This window comes from Falco punctatus, assembly GCF_963210335.1.
Source record: "Falco punctatus genome assembly, chromosome: 6".
NCBI classification, from domain to species: Eukaryota; Metazoa; Chordata; class Aves; order Falconiformes; family Falconidae; genus Falco; species Falco punctatus.
The window spans coordinates 71,792,249-71,811,247 of NC_137585.1; the positions used below are offsets into that span (position 1 = coordinate 71,792,249).

Here is an 18,999-nt window from a genome sequence, read left to right on the forward strand (position 1 = left end):
TAAATTAATTACTCAGAATTTTTCTTCTCACCCTTTGCTTTTAAGGAGAAATATAGCAGATATTCACAACTACAAATTAATCCCTCAAATAGTTTGACTCTTTTTGTAGAATCAAAAAGCGTAGCTTTTTCTCAAGCTCTATTAAGAGTGTTCTTGCTGTGTTCTAAATACATCTGAGTTGTACAGTCACTTTTTTGGAAAACAATTCAGTCTGTTTTCAGAGCAGTACTTTAGTTGTTGAGCCTCAGGTTAGGATTTTAAATCTGTGCTTTATGTTTAATAATGTTTAAAAGACTTTGTAGGAGAAATGCTGGGGGAAAAAGAAACCATCAAATTTACATACCTTAAATATGCACAATAAAATAGTGAACACTGTTCATTCAAATTGATTACTTTGGTTTTGGGTGAATATTGTACATGCGGTTAAAGAATTACTGTTAAGAAGATGAGAAAATACATTGTTCTTTCTGCTAGTGCTTGTCTATGTTATGTTGTCATGCCTTCTCTGGGTTCTGATGTGGAGGTTTGCAAGACTGTTTGGACATGTAGGGTATTTGCCCTAATAATTCACCCTCATAATAGTGATTTGATATGAACTATTCACTCTAGTAATAGGGTGATTTCCCCCCTCTACTCCACTCTGGTGAGACCCCACCTGCAGTGCTGAATCCAACTCTGGGCCTCCAGCATAAGGACATGGACCTGTTGGAGTGAGTCCACAGGAGGCCAGAGATTGATCAGGGGACTGGAGCACCTCTCCTAGGCAGACAGGCTGGTAGAGCTGGGGCTGTTCAGCCTGGAGGAGAGAAGGCTCCGGGGAGACCTTACAGCGGCCTTCCAGTACCTAAAGGGGCTGACAGGAAAGCTGCAGAGGGACTTCTTACAGGGGCCTGCAGTGACAGGACAAGGGGGAATGGCTTTAAGCTGAAAGAGGGCAGGTTTAGATTAGATCTAAGGAAGAAATTCTTTACTGTGAAGGTGGTGAGGCACTGGCACAGGCTGCCCAGAGAAGCTGTGGCTGCTCCATCCCTGGAAGTGTTCAAGGCCAGGTTGGACGGGGCTTGGAGCAACCTGGTCTAGTGGAAGGTGTCCCTGTCCCTGGCAGGGGGGCTGGAACTACATGGTCCTTTCCAACCCACTCCATTATACAATTCTGTAATGTGAGTGTACTCTTTTTATTGTGATAGTGTGGGAATGTTATAATTCGATGTAGGGACTGACTGCTGTCATCTGCTATTTGGTGACAACACCCCCCCCAGTACAAAAGGAATACTTGGGTTTGGAGAGAGGCTTGGTCAGTTGTGGGGAGGAGCTCGGCAGGCTAAGCCAAGATTAGTTCTCTTGCCTGCTTCCTTTCTGTGAATCACCTTCTGAAACCACTATGAACTCTCTTCTGGAGGCGAGTGCCTGGCTGTCTCTGTAGAGGTGATGGGGGCCCCAGACTGAATGTGAAATACTTGTATTGTTGCTGCAGTTATTCTTGGAACAAGTGAAAATGACCGTTAGGTTTCCTTGACAACCTATAAGTTTCTTTTGAAGTGATGTCAAGAAAACAAGCATGTTCTTGAATGAGGTACAAGTCTCACAGCTGAGTGGAGGGCTCTGAAGCAAAGGGGCTGTTAACCCCTGCTAGTCACAGCTTGGAATGAGGGTTTGTGTTTGCCCCATGCTGCAGAAGCTGGGGATAACTGAAAAGAGTATGTCTGACATGGTTGTGGTGATGGCTTCTCAAAGAGCGTTAGTCACCTGCAGTCTTCTGCAAATTTTTCTTCTGGCTGAAAGGTTGTGTGGAAGTTTCCTTAGGGGGGGAAAAAAAGTATCTTTGGCCCTCAGTTACCTTTGGTTAATAGTAACTTTTAAAAATATTTTTCAGGATAGGAAGCTTGAGAAGGAATTGACACTGGATGAAAATAATTTTCTGAAGCTGGGTATATTCCAGGAACTGTAACCCAAATGTTTCTCTGTCCGTGGGGAAGATTTCACATTTGAAATAACTTCTACTGAAGGTAGGTGCATCTGCCTTTCCTTATTAAGCTCAGTAATGGCACCATGCTTTATAATGCTGTATTATGTATTCTGGTGTTTGCTGGTGAGTTTGTTCTTGATATTTAATATCTGGAGTTGTTTGAGAGGGAACTGTAGTGTCACTGGAATGGTACTGCTGATGAGATTGAGGTTATGTACAGTCAGGAATCTCAGTTCTTCTGCTGGTATTGAGTCTGCAGTCTAGTCATGGTATGTTGGTCAAATTACTCCCTAAACCAGGTTTAACTGGTAAGTGCTTCTCAAAACTTGAGCTCTAATTTCATGTGCATAATTGATGGAAAGAAGATGGGAATATTTTTTTTTCCTAGTGGCTATCTATACTTTTGGGAACTGCTTGTTGCTGTTCCCCAGAATTAACAATATGGAAATGACATGTATTATGTTTTGTCATTGGAGTAGTGAAAGTGAACAGGCCATGATTACTCACAGGTTTTTGTGAGGTGAGAAATTGGAAGCATCCAAGAAAATCATCAAGCAGGCAGTTTAAAGCACACAAGAGGAATTGCCCTTTCATGCAGCATGTAATTACATTGGGGATTCACTGCCTTAGGATTTTTTGGAGATGGACTGCTTGCCTGGGGAAGCACTGCAATCCTTTGTGGTGCCAGCAGTGGAGCTGGCTGACATGGTCATTTTCCTGTTGGTAATTCAGTTAGGAAAAGCTTTCTTAATGCTATAAAGGCAAGAGGTTTTACATAAAGAAAGGCTTCTCGGGGAAATAGGTTATGAATTAAAGGCATTCTGAAAACTCCTGAAAGAAAGAGGAGACCCTAAGTTTTGTTGCAGGAAAGTGCAGGATTTAGGTGAGCTGTAAATAAAGATGCTACTGCTGATGGAATTGGTTATATTTATATTGCATGTCTGACTTGATGGCTTGAAACTGGTGAAAATTGAGGATAGATTCAGACTAGACATAAGGAAGAAATATTTCACTCTGAGGGTGGTGAAACACAGTTTGTCCAGAGAGGGATGGTGGATGTCCCATACCTGGAAACATTCGAGGTCAGGCTGGACAGGGCTCTGAGCAACCTGGTCTAGTTGAAGATGCCCCTGCTCACTGCAGGGGGGTTGGACTAGGTGGCCTTTAAAGTCTCTTCCAACCCAAACCATTTTATGGCTATGAAAATAGATGAAAGCTGTCTAGGAACTAGAGCATATGGATGGTACCCAGACATTCAGTCATCTATGCCAGGGAAATATATAGAAACAAAAAACCAAGCAGCTGGAATTAAGTGTAGCCCAGTGTGGCAAATTACAGTCATGCTTGAGGTCTGGCTGGCTCAGGAGCCTCCAATACCTGCTGCTGCTAACGATGTACTTGGGAGAGGTTTAGAACAGTATAAATGTAGGATTGACTCTGCCACTTTCTGACAGTCACCCAAGTTAATGACTCTTGAGAAACAGCAGTAGCTGTAAAACATTTGAGGGTCTTTTATTAACCTGGTTTTTACAAACTGGTGTAGGCAGCTGAGTTTTTGAGCTCAGTTGAGCTTTTGGACTCCATAACCATCCACAGGGTTTCTTTTTCCGATGCAGAACGTACTTAGTGTCTCATTCTGCCCGCTGGCTACTCAGTAACTTTGTGAGGTCCCGGTTCTTGGGTTTATAGGAAGCTGTAAATAACAGTCTATTCACTTTCTTAATACCATTCATACCTTTCTCTGTATCTATTGGTTTTTTGAGCTGTAGTCATGTATGAAGTAAAATTTTATGCATCTTTTCATTAGAAGCTGCACTGTTTCATGTTCTGCTCGATCTTTAAGAGAAGCTAATCAAACCAGCTGTACTTGTTTGAGTTCTTCTGTCTCCTCTTGAGAGAAGCAAACCAGACCAGCACTCCAGGTGCAAACACACAATAGGCAGATGATGTCATGCCTTCTGTTTACTTGCTTATTCTTTCTTGTAATAACTTTTGATGTTAATTTTACCTCTTTGACTGCTGCTCTCTATTGAGGTCCTTGAAACAGTGGTTCCAAGATAATTTCCAAATGGTTGTAACAAACAGGAGCTGTCTTATTTGTATGTTAAAATGTCACGCTTCTTGAAAAAGATTGCTGTGCATCACAGAGGAGGGCTGGTCGGTTGCTTTGTCCTCACTGTGGCACTTGGGTCAGGCGAAGCCCTCTAGAAAGAGGGGAGATGGCTCCTTCTGGGATTGTCTGAGCATACTTGGGGGAAGAAGTTCCCAGAATGTGGGGGGATGGGCCACGCAACAGAGTGTGAGTGTGTGAAAGTTCAGCAGGAAAGAAACTTATGGTGCAGGAGAATGTGGGATACATCTTGGGTGAGCAAGTGGCAGGTGGACAGCCTGGCTTCAGAACTGGTGGAGAATGAGAGACTTCCTGAGGATCCAGGGGACACTGCAGATATTGACTGGTCCCAGAAGGCTCCTGGGTTAGACTGAACTAACTGCAGAGGAAAGGATTCACAAGCTCTGGAACATAGTGGATGGGACAAATTGCTTATCCCTTGCTTGTCCTCTTTTCAAAAAGACAGATTCACCTGAAGTGATGCCGTTGCTGCTCAAATACCTGTTGGTGATGTTCATAAACCCTACAAGTATTTATTTTCCTAGTGTGTCCATAATAAAGATTTGGGCACTTCCAGCTGAAAGTGCTGAATGGCCACAGGTCCCTGACCAGAGTAATGTTAATTGAATTAGTGGTTGTTGTTTAGTCGTGGGTTTTCGCCCGTGATTAGTACTTTTGTCAGCACTGAGTTAAATCTGCCATTTCATTGTCTGGCTTTTTATTAACATGAAATAATTTTGCAGCTGTTTATCACAGCTTTGGTGGGTTTAAGTTAAATAATCTTTCTGTTGCCATTAAATGTTGCAACCTTGCTATTCTTTCTATTAATCTTGAGATTACTTAGAAATACATTGAGCAGACCTGTTTCTTGTGGGACCCTACTTGCTGTCTTTTTCTTTCTTTTTTTTAACTTGCTTTTGATTTATTTCTTACGTTTTAACTAGCTGATTCCCAAAAGACAGTGAGCTTTTCTTTCAAGTTGTTTGGAGAAGCTTGTGCAAAATACTCCTGTGGGAATTCAGATGAATGATCATCGATTGTACTGTCCTTGTCCTTTTCTATGTTTTCATTGTGGGTTTTTAAAATTGCGTAACAGTTTGCTTAAAAAGCTAGTTTTAGGCTTGAAGTTCACCAGGTTAAGTAAAGTGATACTTTATTCCCTGCACGTAGTTGTTCAGTAGCTGTGTTTTAAAGGTGCAGAGCTCTTGGGTTAATGCCATCTAGTCCTGGTGATGTTACCATCTGACTTGCAGGTGTGTTCTGTAACTATCTCAGATACTGCAATTTAAGAGAATTATCTAGATTTTTTTTCTTCTGCTCTGTGTAGCAAAGCTTAAAAATATTTATGTCTATAGAGGAAATAAAGGAGATTCTGTATTAAAACTTAGTGAAAAAATCATGCTCATGTAATAATAATTAAAATTCATATCAGGAATCCATGCCTGTCAAAACTAAAGAGACAGACTTAATTAAGTGGAACCTAGGAAGACTCTTCAGCTGTAATGTAGCTGATGAAGTTATGTTTGTCCTTCATATTTTTATAACAGAAAGTATGTTACAGGAAAGTCAGAAATATTAAAAAATACTTACTTTTTGGAAATAAGTAGGATAATGTACTTCTCTCAGCATTTCCATGTGTTTCCACTTAGTAACTAAGTGGAAAATGTTAAATGTTTAACTTTGTCAGGAGTGGGCTTAAATAGGCTTACATTTTAAAAAAAATACCAGTAAATCTTGGTAATTTCCTCCCAGTTTCCAGAAGGAGTTGCCTGTGATGATTGCTGGCCTTCCATGTTCATTTTTACTGGTCTTGGAGTGGTGAGAGCATTCTAAAAGGTTGGAAAATGCTGTGGACTTCTTGTATGTGTGCCCATATTCAGTAAAATTCAGATAATAGAGTAAGACAAACATTCACCCAGAGTTTTAGGGGAAGTAGTACATGCAGTGTTTTTTGGTAGTGGTTGTTTTGGGTTTTTTTGTTGGTGGCAGTCAAAGAAGCATTGCAAGATGCTGTAAGTTTTGTGATGTGTAGAACTACTACTAGTCTTTCAGTCAGTGAATTTCAATCACCTATTATTTTTGCAGACGCCTTTGGACCTTTCCTAGAAAAAGGGGAGGCCATTGTACCAAACTTAATGGCACTTGGATGAAGGCTATAAAAAGACACCCTTTACCTGCCCCCAACAGAATTGTTAAATCCAGGCCATAAATTGAAAATCACTGGTAAGTGGAAGGATGAGGTGAAGTGAGACCAAAGGGGTACAACAGTCATTACAAGCCTTGCAGAGGAGAAAAGAGAATTATGGGGTTCTGCTTGTATAAGGAGTAAGACAAAAAATAGCAATTTGAAACATGCATAGTAAGGCGAAATAATTTTTTAAATTTATGTTGTTAATCATCTATCCCAGATGCAGTGTGCAGTCAGGGGTTGCCTTGTGTGGTGTTCTGCTTCTTGATTGAAGCCTCTGCATACCTTCTAAATATTAAAAAATTCCTGCAGTGTCTTGTTGGCAAATAGCAGGTGTTTGAGTGACAGTTTAATTCTACATGTATCAAATTTAGAAATGTTCTCTGTAAAGCAGTTAATCTTAAGAAATGGCAGCATATCGTTACAGAAAACTTGTTTCCTTAAATCATTATGGTTTTTCCTTTCATAACATACTCCAAAGTTCCTCATATTATTTCTGAACTCTGAAGGGCTTTGAGATGTCCACCTGAAAAAGCAGAAGATCTTTCTTGTTTACTGTTGACATAGATGACCTAAATTAAAGTACTAAGACCTGAGATGTAGCAGGCAACAGGGGAAAAGGTATTTTTCATACCTGTGTGTTTGGGCCTCATCTGGATTAAAACCTGAATGTACCAGTGCTTTAGTGCAGTAGTACAAGTACCTAATATATACAGTTAATTCATTTTAATAATAAAATGGAAAGATTGTAATATTTAACTTTTTCAGAAAAATGTAGGAAATATTTCATTTACCTGTTCTTGTACAGAATTACAAGACTAGCGAGCTTTGCCTCCTCAGAGTTGTGTATATTACATTTCTTGCACACAAAAGAGGAGGAGGAGGAGGAAGGGATTGATCTGAATAAACTGAAGAGAGCAAATGTTGCTGTGACAAAATCTGTCCTTCCCCAGCTCACACAGGTGAGCACTGTTAGAGACTAGGTTTTAAGATTAGTTTAAAAAAAGTTGCAACAACTAATTTACTTACTGTTTAAAAATCTAAGACAAGAAACACCTTCTTGTTCTCCATCTGCTTAGTAGCCTAGGTTGGGGTTTTTGTGTTTGTTTTTTTTTTTCTTTAACACTACCCAGAACAAGGGTGGTCGCTCTTCCCTGTGTCTGGAAAGCACCTGCCTTTCTTAAAAGTTGTTCACTGTCATAAATGAAAAAAATCCAGTCTTCTATATAAAAATGTTATGAACCTGATGTGTTTCTTATGGTGAATAGTAATATGAAATTTGTCCTTTTGTTTTCTTTTTAATGATGCAATTTGTCAGAGCTTGCTGCTGGTGGCAGCCTTCAGTGAAATGGCTTGTTCCTTCAATGTGATCAAGCACACCCAGCTTTCTAAAAGCCTTATTTTTGCAACTCCAAGCAAGAACAGAAGAAAGCTAGCAAATTGGAGGACTAAATTGTGAATTTTATTTTGACACTAAAGGTGATTGTCATAGGACAGCAAGGCACGTGATGAGTTGTAAAGCTCTTTCTCCGTACTGCTTGTTTTGCTGTCTGTAGTTTGTTCCTGCCAAGACCAAGTTATCAGTCCCTCCTCTTTTGCTCAGTAGCTGTCTTTCAATAAAAGTTTTCTAGCACTCTGTGGTATTACAGTGTTAAAGGTGCTAAGGGCAGTGAAAGTGCTATTTATGCATAAAGATTTAAAATATACCTAGATTATTTTGAGTGTAAATCAAAATGTGATCTTGAGGAAGCTGTTTGGTGAACTTGTTGCCCAGGTAAAGCTACCTGTCAACTGTGCTGATGTGATTGAATTAACTGCTTGAAAATAAGCAACTTGGATCTTCTATTTTACATCTATAAAAAACCCGAATTAAAAGTTAAGTGTGAACAACAGTGACTCTTTGATGTAATTTGGAGACAATTGGAAGGTGTTAAAGGTCAGTACCACTAATTGCTTCAGAGCTGATGAAAGCACTTGGGGGAATTAAGGCTTCAAGTCCCTTATAGACTGGTATGAACAGCATGTCTGGCTGGTTGGGAGGCAGAATTGCTTGATGGCCTTCTATCAGCTCCTTCAGCATTACCCTGATCTGTATTGCTATGAAGATGTTTCATCCCCACAGACTGAGCAATCCATATAAAACCCAGTTGGGCTGGCAAGCCTGTGGAGCAGTCCAGGCTCCTGCTGCAATGGGGAGATCTCTAGTCTCTAGCTGCTGCGTTTGCTAGATGTAAGCAGGTTTGTGGTGTTTCTTGCTGTGTTTTCCACTGTTGAAGAAAACTTGCAGACTGGACAAATGTCATTATAGCAGTTATAATGAGTACATTTAATCCCCCCCCCCCCCAATATAGGAGCTAGAAACAACTGTAAAAGAAAAGTAGCAGGAGTTATCTTGAGCAGCAAGAATGTGAACCTTGACCCTAACATGTTTATCCTCATGTTCTCATACTCCGATTTAGCTCTTTTTTTTACTTGTTAAGGAAGGAAAGTGAAACTCGAGAAGCGGTGTAACAGGGATTGTTTTCAATATCAACGTGGCTGTGAGCAGCCTCTTGGTATCTCAGACAAATTCTGCCATGGCTACAAATAAAGGCAGGCCGGTGGTGGAGGATAACAGCTTGATGAAGAAATACCCAGTAATGGAAAGCTTATTTTAAGCTGTTCACGGCTGTTAATCTTTATAACATGCTTGTGCAACTCAGGACTTCCCCAGTTTTACAAAATTGGAAATTAAATGTAGGGAGAATAAGGGAATCATGGTAGATGGCAGGAACAATCTTTTTGTGGTATGAGGTTAGGTGAAAGAATGACAGCTAAATAGTTGAATATGGTTAGTATAATGAAAAAATACAAATTCATTTTGAATGATAAATATTTAGTTATGATCCAAAAAGCACTTAGGTCTCCATTCCCTTCCTTGAGTTCATCCAAAGAACTTACCCATCATCTTCAAGAAAAAGTTGTCGCTTTTACCGAACGCTCCTTTTGGTTTGCATTCTTTTGCTTTAGGTAAGTTTTATAAAGGTACTATTTTAGTGTAGAGATCCGTTTAAAACAAGACTGAAGCTTAACTTGTAACTTCTTATGTATAGAAAAAGCTATAATATAGCTTTTCACATTTCTTGAAACTTACCTTACAGAGCAACTTTCTCTTAATTAATCTGCTATATGCAGCTTGAAGTTTTTAACTTATCCTGCTCCTTAAGAAATACATAAGGATTGTATATGTTAAACAATTTTAACCTAAAGCAGTGATTTTAATGTAATCACTGTAGTCAGGTAAGACTGTTTACTACACTCTAGCTGTGTGATGAATATTGTCTTTATACTTTTACTTTGTTCTGCTTTTAATAGTTTTTCAGAATTGTCCGGTGTTGCTTGAACAGTTTGTTTGCCATGCCATGTCTGTGAGAGATGGTATGGAGAAAGTGAATGTGAGGCAGTTGTGTTTTGTAACTCAGCATGGGTGGGAAGAATGATACGTATTCATAGGCGTATTCATAGGCATATTCATAGGATGTATTTGCTGATAATTACCAAGCATGAGATTTCAGGTGTGACGTAAAATTATCTGTGTAGAGATGATGACAGAAGGTTGAGGCAGTTTCCCCAGAAAAAGATCGTTCTTGCCTTGCTTTCCAGCATTCAGGTCCTGTACTTCTGGGAGGGGGCTGTTCTCATTGAAGATTGGCATAGTGCATTCATTGCTTCCTGCATTGATAAGGCACCTCAGTGCTATTTTAGGTGTTCTTTCAGGTGCTGCTTTGCTGTTTCTGAGAGGATCCAAGGTATGAAGAAATCCTGACCAAAGAAGTTAATGTATTTCAAGAAAATTGTAAAAGCCTCTTCATTTCCAGAAAGGAGAGGTAGTCATTAGCCAGAAGCTGATGTTGGAAGCTGAGGCTTGGCCTCTGTTTAGCTGCTTGCCTACGGAGTTAATAAAAGCTCCCCTTTCCTTCTCAGCCCTATATTGAGGTAGGAAAACGAAAAATGCATCAGTGTGCCTGGAAACCAAAGCCCCACTTTCAGAACTGATGCAAAGAAGTGGTTGTTTCAAAGTAGTGTAAACAAACACTTTGCAAAATGATAGTTGGGGAATTCTTGACAGTACGTGAAGATGCTTTCAACACTGAAGATGCATTCTTGAAGCAGTGTTAAAGGTTACATTAAAAGTCTGCCCCAAACTTTTATATAATGACAACTTGTGGGGGAAAAAATGGGCCTTCTTCATTTGAGAAACTTTTCCCTCTTGCATAGCTTCAGAATGGAAAGCTCTTTCAAAATACAAACTTCTGTACTTCAATTAATGTCAGAATAGGCTCTTTCATCATCGAGATCTAAGGAAAAGGAGTTTGTTGAAATACAGCAGTTAGAAGGATTTTGTTCCTAATAAAAATACTTAGAAAATCCAATTCTTATCATCCCTTTAGCACTCCGTGTTAGGTGGCTGCTTCTAACACTCCTGTATTTGGCCTTGTTACTTACTGTTACGTCCCTGAAACTCTCAGCACATTGGAGTTTCATTGTAGTATACTCTAATGTTTTTCTTGACATAAATGACTGTAAATACATGTAAGAAGGTTTATGAAGGGCAGTAGTATCTGCTAATTGACCGTAAATGATTTGGTATATGTTGATATAGCAGACTTAGAAACCTTAGAGAAATGTTTCTCCATACTGCTTTGTGATGTCTCGTAGTGTTCAGTCTGTTGTCTCCTGACTTCTCTGGGTTTTATGGAAAGTATCAGTCAATCATTGCTTGAGATCTGAAGCCCAGTGTCGTCTTCACTTAGGGATGAAGGTCAAATAGTTTAGCAGTTAACAGTTAGAGAGGGATAGAAGTAGGACAGGATGGTGACAGAGATTCAGTATCTGTTGACGAAGCAGTTACTGTGTTTCTGTTTTGTCAACTATTACTTGTGCCAGGAAGGTGTATGGGAGGTTAGTGGTTATCAGGGAAAAGCAGCAGGAGAAATGACGCAACTGTATGAATATACTATATCGATTTTTTGATCAGAAATGTCAATAACAGGTCTCGTTAGAATCTGCTAGAGCTGTACAGCAAGCCTTGCCTTGAGTGGGGACCTAATTAAAAGTAAATAAATTTTGAGTCCTCTTAGCAGACTTAATGCTTCTTAGTTGTTTTGTATCTGAAGACCTGAAACTATCCATGAGATGACACCACATCAGTAAGGTATAAGGCCAAAAAAGAAAAAAAAGTGTGTGTTCTTTGGAGAAGAGAGGCATTTATCAGCTTTTCTACAGATGTACATTTTAAAGTAAGTGCACTTGGCTAAACTGGTCTTTCAGATCTGAGCACCACAACGCACTGTAAGATACTGCAGAAGCATGGGAAGAAAGCTCAAAGCTGCTGGAGGGATGGCTAGTTGTGCTTACCTCCTCTGTAGGGCTCCCTCCCCTTGCTGCTGTACACGTATAGGTGGCTTGGATGTAGTAGCTTGTTGGATGTTGAACATGGTCATGATACTCTTATTGGTAGGTTTTTGGGGATACCAAGAGGCCATTGATGGCCTACTATTCTGAGGACTGGTACCTCCTCAACAAGAATGAAGAAATGAATGCAGAAAGCAGTTTACACTTAAAGAACAAAAAGACCAAGCTGAGCTCTGTAAGAAGATTCAGCAATTCTGCAAGAGGAAACCATGCAGACTGCAAGATTATTCAGCATAGGTAGGATGTTTCTTCTCCTCCTCTGACCAGCACGTAGTGCCTTAGTTATTGGGGAAGAGGCAGGGTCCTGGAGAGGGCCTCTTCTGTTTCTGTCCTCATTCAGTTATAGCTGTGCACCATCAGCTTTGATAAGGACCAAGCTGCTTGTGGTGGACAGAGTATGCTTCACTTCCTAACCTTTTATTACCTACACGGGTCTGTTCAATGCTACCATTTGCAAAGCTTTTGCACTAGGGAGTAAAACATGCCTTTCTGCTTCTGCGAGCCCTCCCATTCATGCTGTGTGAAAAGGCCCGAGAGAGCACTGCTTTGTTAGGTTATTCAGAAGTTGCATTAAGCACCCCCACCAGAGCCTAGAACTAGAGATCAGAACTCTGTTTAAAGCTTAATATTGGGAAATGGTTAAAGCTGGCAGTTAGCATCCATTTCTCTGTGCTCTTTTGTCCTGGAAATCTGCACATTTTTTATTTTTTGCCATCAGATGCCTAAGATGCCCCTGACTTGATTTCCTGGGTTTGTTTTTTTATTGGGGTGTACAATGCCATAAATTGCTAGAGAAAATAGGATACTCTTTCATATTCCTGTGTCTTCCTCCCATTTCTTCTTCTGTACAGTTACCTTGTGATTGCTAGTGTTTAATATTTTAGTATTTAGAAGTTCCTCAAGTTTAATTAGGTGTCTTGAAGACAGCATAAACAGGAAACAGCACTGAATCTTTGTAAGTCATGTATTGCAAGAAGAAATTGTATTTACCGTTTATTGGGTGCATAATACTCAGCAAGTCTAACTGGTTTTGGTCTTTCTCAGCTCATTTCCTGTTATTCAGGGGAGACATGGAGAAGGCTGAGGTACTCAAGTTTTTTTTCTGCCTCAATTTGCAATGGTAATCACTCCTCCTGCATCTCTCAGGCCCCTGAACCTCAAGGCGGTCCCTCCCATCACAAGTGAAGATCAGGTTCAAGGTGACCCGAGGAAGCTGAACATACGTAAGTTTGTGGGACCTGGTGCAGTTCATCCCTGGGTCTTCAGGGAATTGGCTGATGTAGTTGCCAAGCCACTTTCAATCATACTTGAAAAGTGGTGTCAGTCAGGTGAAGTCCCCAGTGACTGGAAAAAGGGAGACATCACACTCATTTTTAAAAGGGGTAAAAAGGGAACTGCCAACCAGTCAGCCTCATCTCCGTGCCTGATAAGATGACCAAATGGATCCTCCTGGAAGACATTGAAACATATGGAAGACAGGGAGGTGATTTGAGACAGCCAACATAACTTCACGAAGGTCAAATTGTGTCTAACTAATCTAGTGGCCTTCTATAATGAAGTGACTGCATCAGTGGACAAGGGAAGAGCTACAGATGTCATCTACCTAGACTTCTGTAAGGCCTTTGTTACGGTCCCTGACAACATTCTGGCCAGCTAATTGAAGAGATGCAGGTTGTGGATGGACTGTTAGATGGGTAAGAAGTTGACTGGATGGTCATGTCCAGAGAGTTACAGTCAGTGGCTCAGTGTCCAAGTGGAAATCTGTAACAAGTGGTGTCCCTCAGGGGTCCATACTGGGACTGATAATATTTAATATCTTCATCACTGACAGTGGGATTGAGTACACCCTCAGCACGTTTGCAGATGACATTAAGCAGAGTTAATGGAGTTGATTTGCTAAAGGAAAGGGATGTCATTGAGAGGGACCTTTACAGGCTTCAGGAGTGGTCCCATGTGAACATCATGAAGTTCAGCAAAAGGCCAGGTGCAAGGTCCTGCACCTGGGTTGGGGCAACCCCAGTATCATTACAGAGTGGGGGATGAATGGATTGAGAGCAGAAGTGTAGAGGGGGACTGGGGAGTACTGGCGGATGAAAAATTGGACGGGAGTCAGCAGTGTACTCTGGCAGCCCAGAAAACCAACTATACCCTGGGCTGCATCAAAAGTAGTGTGGCCAGCAGGCTGAGGGAGGTGATACTCCCCCTCTGGTGATGAGACCCCACGTGCAGTACTACATCCAGCTCTGTGGTCCCCATTACAAGACAGACGTGGGCCTGTTAGAGCAAGTCCAGAGGAGGCCACAAAGATGATCAGAGGACTGGAGCATCTCTCCTAGGAAGATAGGCTTCTAGGAGAAGTTGGGGTTCTTCAGCCTGAAGAGAAGGCTCCAGGAAGACCTCATTGTGGCCTTTCGATATCTAAAGGGGGCTTTTATGAGCCTCTTATGCCTCTTATGAGAGAGGCTTTTTACCAGGGCCTGTAGTGACAAGACAAGGGGCAGTGGTTTTAAACTGAAAGAGGGCAGGTCTATGTTGTACATAGGAAATTCTTTACTGTGAGGGTGGTGAAGCACTGGAAGAGATTGCCCAGAGAAGCTGTGGCTGCCCCATCCCTGGAAGCATTCAAAGCTAGGCTGTATGGGGCTTGGAGCAACCTGGCCTAGTGGAAGGTGCCCCTGGAGTTTAGACCAGATGATCTTTAAAAGTCCTTTCCAACCCAAACCATTCTGTGACTATGAATTTGTTAGTGCTAGGAGCTGCTTATTCAGGCTTTGTTGTACTTCTCAGCTGCCACAGGTACTGTAGTTCAGACCCCATACATGCGTACTGTTTCTCTTGTGTCTGACTTCTGGCCTTCCAGGACCATTCATCTGGCTCCTGTAGGTTGTGACTCATTCTGTTGGTTCTTTAGGTGGGGTAAGTGTCTCTGTGGGGTTTTTGTGTATGGTACTTTTCTTCTTTCAGGCTTGTGGAGATGTTAGGTGGATTACAAAACCTCACTTGGTTGCCTGGACACTTGCTTTGTCCTAACTGTTGGTTTCAATATGCCCTGAACAATCATTTCCATATCTTACTTGCTGCAATTTACTGAGTAGCCTGTAAGAGCACTGTAGCTAAAAGAGATTTTTTTGACTGGAGTGAGGGTGAAGAAGAGTCTCATGTTGTTGCATGTGCTTTGGGCAACATGATGGGAGAGGCCCTACTGCAGGGTGGCATCCCCTTCCCAGCTGTACCCAGTCCCAGCATGCTGGGAATTGCATCAGTGTCTTCCAGAAGCCCAGCTCTGTCAGCGAGGACTGGGAGAGGCTGAAACTCCTCAGCAATTCTTCTCAACCTTTGTTTTAAGAAGGTTGGAAAGAGGATCTGCCTGCTCTGTGCTGAGAGAAGAGCTGTCTTGCTTTCCTAAGGACCAGTTTATCAGTGTCTCCTATAGATTAGACTACAGGTTTTCCTATAGATGTATTAAAAGTTTTGAAAAACTATAGAATTGACAGATTTACAGTGGGTTTAAATTTGAAGAGTGAGATTTACGTGTGTATTCCACATATATGTATGGAATATATATGTATTTGGGTTAACTGTGCACCCAAACATTCTTAATTTAAGACCTTTTATGCCAGCTTTTCACTCAGTGAATTTGTAACTAAGCATAGTTAGTTAAAAATATCTGAAGAACAGTTTGTAATGAACACACTATACAGCCAAACAGCATTACTGTCACAGCAGTGTCATGTAGGTTGAACATTCAGATGTCTGTTCCCAACTCAGAAATTCAGTTTCTTGAGTGCATTTTCAGTAGCTGAATGGACAGATGCAGAAGCTCTTGCTTGTGGCTGTAATGTAATTTAAAAGTTAACCTTTTAGATTTATTTTAATATATTGTTGATTTAAACAGCTCAAATTAGAAAATGCTTTTCTCTCTGCCACCTCTCCCGCTAGTTTTTGAGGGGAGAAACTAGTTCCCAAAAGATTGGAATCAACCTAAACTTAAGTGAATGGCAGTTTGGAAGATTGTTAGGAAATGGCAGTGGATAGGCATGGTGGAGATCTGGGTAAGCTTTTGTTTTGGACAGCTTACCTGCACTTTTGCCCTCAGAAACTGAGCTTGGACTGTCACAAATAAAGCCTATAGCCTTGATATTCATAGGTAGCTTTACAAGAAACATGATGCTCAAGGTTTGGCTAGAAGTGGTTGATGCCTTATTTTTAAAAGGAACTTGATAAGTATAAAGGGGTCTTCTGGACGTGATGTTTGATCAGGATCTCAGTTCTGTTTCTGCTGGGATTGGGACCATGTACTTCTCCATAATGTGTATGTGAGCTCTGTCTCAACGTGCTGGAAGTCCAAAGCCAGCAAGTATGTGGGGTGTACAGGAAGACTGCAGAAAGACAAAGGTGTAAGGAGACTGTACTTTGGATGGCCTGATAGTTCATAGTTTAAATGTTCCCTTCATTATCTAGTATTGCAACACCACTACATTCGAACAGGGCTTCATCCCATCAGCAGCTCTGTGTCACAAGAGGCAAACATGCAATGGTTTTCTTGATTTCTGCTAAATCTCTGTGATAGAGACATTAAAAGAAAGAATTATGTTGACATGGAAAAAAGCTCTCTGAAATTGAAGTTATCTGTGACGAATTTTGAAGCACTGAGTGGAGCTCTAATTTGTTACCAAATATCTTGTGTAATGGAGCTATTCCAAGAAAAAATAGCCTTAATTTCATAAGGTAATCCTTCTTTTAGAGATCCTTAGACACTTAGATGCACAAGTGAAGAATCCTTGAACTGAGGTAGGGCAGAAAATGCATGTCAATAATTTAATTGGTAAAAATGAAAAATCGGTGTTCCTTTTAATATGTTTCATTTGGTAGTTCCTATAAGCTCTTCAGTTGGAGGTTCAGTATGAAAGCTGCGCTGCAAAGTTGTAATTAAAAAATTTGGGTCTTCAGCCTTTTAAATTGCCCTGCTGTGGTAACTAGAAAGCTGTGTCTCGCTTCTTCAGTAAACCTTCCTGGAGGAAAAACTTTTGTTTTCTGTTTGTTTTTTTAAAAGGATAATTTCAAAATTCTGTCTTGGATATAGTTATGTAAGCAGTGGAACCGGCAAAAGATCAGGCGTGGTAACGTTTTTGGATGCTGGAAAAAGCAAAATGAATGGTTGGAGCAAGTGTTCTGCTGCTGCGGAAATAGCAATGTGGGTTAGGTTAAAAAAAGCACTGTGATCCTGTTGTATAAAATCACATGCTTATATACAGATAATCTGGGAATGTAGCACACTGACATCTCTCATCCAGTGTACTTCATTTTGTCAAATGTGTTTTAGCTTAATGATATTATTGCAGAGAATGTTTATCTTGCTTGAGCTATGCTTATTGCCTTTGTCAATGGGCAATAACAGTTACTCTCATTATCTTTCACGTTAATGATTGTTTATTTCTTGAAACAGTCTTTGATCCCCAAAGCCTGCAACATGGTGCCATTTCTTTGTGGTCCCTCATTGCACTTGATCTTCTGTGTAACATACAGACCTGGGAGTCGACCATCTCTTCCTACACAGGGCTCCTTCCTCTTTTCCTTTTGTTAGACCTCTGTATGTGTAGCAGAGCCATGGGGTTTCAGTGAGGATGAGACAGTGTCTGGGGAAGAACTTAGTCTGAAACACTGTATGGGAGCCAGAAATGAAAGGCAGTACACAGATTCTCAGATAGTTAAATGACTCTAGCTGCTTTTTGAAGTACAAACATCTCCTGATGAGGAAGTGAAGCTATCTTGTACTCTCTGAAGATACTGCAAGCGTTACAGGGGAAGAATGAAGATTACTCCTTATTTGCTCCCTGTAGGGAACAGTAAAAGATGCAACATTGAGAAATAAAACCAAGAGCAGTAATTTAAATTGTGCCAAACTAATCTGAGCTCTTTCTTTGGCAACAGATACTCTAGATAAAAGAAATTCAGTAAATCTTGTTTCTCTGTGGAGATCAGTAAGATACTTAGTACAAAAGCTGGAACAGGATTGTGAAAGGTTGTGGCTTGTTGAGGAATTGTGGTGAATTAGCTGATCCTGAGGTGAGATAGTAGATTTTCTCTTGCAATTTTGCCCTTTAACATCTAAGCAAGAGGAAGACCACTGGAAGAGTTTCTTAGGGGTAGTCTGAACACTCTCTTGTCTTGATATAATTGATAGCTATTCTAAAAGCTGAAGTGTATTAGGGAAGCTAACTGGAAAATAATTAGTAGAGCTCACATACAGAAAAGTCAAGCTAACAAAGAGGTAAGAAAGCGTTAGGGGTAGGAGTAGGGATGAAAATGAGTAATACAAAGTGCAATGCTTTATATTTAGCAAAAACTGAAGGAGAATATTCTTCCTAACCTATATGGCAGTAGTAAAACCTCATCTGAAATGCAGTGTATTATTCTGGGGACACGCTGAAGACTCCTGCAAACTGCAGCAGATACAGAGAGGGGACATAAGACAGGATGATCTGAACCACTGTGAGCAGGGTTGGGGGAACGCCGCTCAGGCAGAGGGTCCCTGAGGCACTCTCAGGGAGACTTGGAGGGGACAAAAAATGCAGCTGGGGCAGGGTTTGATCTCTGCTTGTGGAAAGTAACTCACTGTGTGTCTGTGGGACTAGGCTCCAGCTCAGGTTGGTCTTTGTCATTTTTTGTTAAATGCAGTGTCTTTCTTTTAGCACTTCTGCAAAGAACTGTTTGAAAATCTTTTCTATTTACTTGGGATTATGTAAAATGTCCACATGAAACTTCCTGTGAGGGAAGGGGATGGCAAGGAGGGTTTCCTTTTGGCAAGTATTTACAAGGACTTGAGATCCAGAACGTGTAGGAAAAGAAGGCTGTTCCTTCAGTTTCTATTTCTAGCTTGGATTTATAGTAGCGTTTTGGCATTTCTGTTATTGGTAAACACCTGTAAGTCCCAATCCCAAGATGCAGTAAAATGTGCAGACCTATGCTGGTTGAAAGGTGGCTGTGGGGAGATGAAGTACTGTCTGTTTTAGGATGGTCAAGAATAGAATTTAGGCATTATTTTACAGACCAGATTTTAGCTGCCCAGCCGTACACCCTTTAGATAGTATAAATTACTAGTCTCTAAACCATATTTTTTTTCCCCCGGTAAGGTTATAGTTCAGAATTTTGGAGCTTCCTACAAATGCAGTCCTGATACAGATGCTCTGTATGTTCCTGACAGCATGGAGGTTAATGGTCCTGCTGACACCCTGCTCTGGAGTTGCAGGGCTTACAGTTGCAGATCACACACACACACCC

At 40.8% G+C, this 18,999-nt stretch overlaps 1 protein-coding gene across 2 annotated transcripts in view; it reads left to right on the top strand.

Moving 5' to 3' along the window:
* The window catches only part of PPP6R2 (protein phosphatase 6 regulatory subunit 2), a 106,124-nt gene that overhangs the window by 28,047 nt on the left and 59,078 nt on the right, over positions 1 to 18,999 (top strand). For both annotated transcript variants that reach the window (XM_080392793.1, XM_080392792.1), the window contains one exon: positions 1,874 to 2,006. The gene's annotated coding sequence lies outside the window, so the exon portion shown is untranslated. The remainder of the gene's footprint in view (positions 1 to 1,873; positions 2,007 to 18,999) is intronic.